The following is a 1,534-nucleotide window of genomic DNA, read 5'->3' as shown; positions in this document are numbered from 1 at the left end:
AACGAGTTTATTGTAATTTTTTAAATGATTTAATAACTGCAGTAGAATCTCTAGAAGTTGACCACTCAAGGGACTGTAACAAACTGGTCATATACAGAGGTGGTCAACATAAGGAACCAGGCCTGCTGTACTGATGCGTACATGTGGTGCATGTCTGGTCTGTGCAAATTAGGTCAACTTAAGGAGGTGGTCAACGTGGGGAGGTGGTCAACGTGGGGAGGTGGTCAACAATGGAGGTTCTATGGTATTTTTTAAAATTCTCACTTTTAATTTCTAATATGATCAACCTAAAGAGATACAACCTACCCAATCAAAACCTCTTTGGAATCCTCAGTAATTTTTAGAAAGTAGAAAGGGTTCCTGAGGGCCAGGCAAGGTGGCTCACACTTGTAATCCCAGCACTCTGGGAGGCTGAGGAAGGCAATATTGCCTGAGCTCAGGAGTTCGAGACCAGCCTGAGCCAGAGCAAGATCTGGTCTCTTAAAATAGCTGGGCTGTGTGGTGGGTGCCTGTAGTCACTAAGGGGGCTGAGGCAAGAGGATCATTTGAGCCCAAGAGTTTGAGGTTGCTGTAAACTATGACATCATGGCATTCTACTGAGGGTGACAAAGTGAGACTCTGTCTCAAAAAAAAAAAAAAAAAAAAGAAAGGGTTCCTGAGACCAAAATGTTTGCAAACCCCTGGCCTAATAGATTTTACTGTGTCACCAACCAGAAACCCTTGTTTTCTGAAAACAGTGGTCAGGGTTAGGGTGAGGTGGGGAAGGCCATCTAATGTGAATTTATTGGGAAAAAGGATGCATATTTGAGTAAATTATGAGAATGTGCTTATTTTATCTGACAAATTTGGTTATAAATGCATGTGGAATGTATGAACTCTTAAGTGGAACAAAAGTGAATTATAAATTGATTAGGCACCTGGGGCATATTTTCTCTGACAATGTTCTATCAAGGTGCAAGACATCCTTCACATTCACTGTCACAGACTCCAGCTTCCAGAGCCGGTTCTCCATCTGGGATACTCTGTCGTTCCCCTTGGGCCACATTTGTCCTGTCTTCCTGATTTTCTCTCTTTTCAAATTATTGGACTCGCCCTGCCAGGTCCTCAGCCTGTTGCCTTGGGTGTAACTAAATACTTTCTTCAGCTTCCCTAAAATCCTAAATCTTTGTTTTTTCTTGTTACTTTTGAGACAACTTTTTAAAAATTATGGCCAAATAGACATGATATGAAATTGACCACTTGAACCATTTTCAAGTGTACAGTTCAGTGGTGTTAGGTACATTCACACTATTGTACAGCCATCACCATCATCCACCTCCAAAACTCATCTTTCCAGGTTGAAACTCCATACCCACTAAACAATAACGCCTGCCACCACCAGTCCCTGTCCACGCCATACTGGTTTGATGGTGTGAACACCAGCACATCAGTGAGGGAAATCTAAATTCTGGTCTTCATTTGGGCCTCTCAAGCTTCCTGACCCAAGTGATTCACTTCATCTCAGTTTCCTCAATTTAAACAATACCTGGATTAT

Source organism: Otolemur garnettii, unplaced genomic scaffold, assembly GCF_000181295.1.
Source record: "Otolemur garnettii isolate 467f Iridium unplaced genomic scaffold, OtoGar3 scaffold00003, whole genome shotgun sequence".
Taxonomy (NCBI): domain Eukaryota; kingdom Metazoa; phylum Chordata; class Mammalia; order Primates; family Galagidae; genus Otolemur; species Otolemur garnettii.
This window is presented reverse-complemented; position numbering follows the sequence as displayed.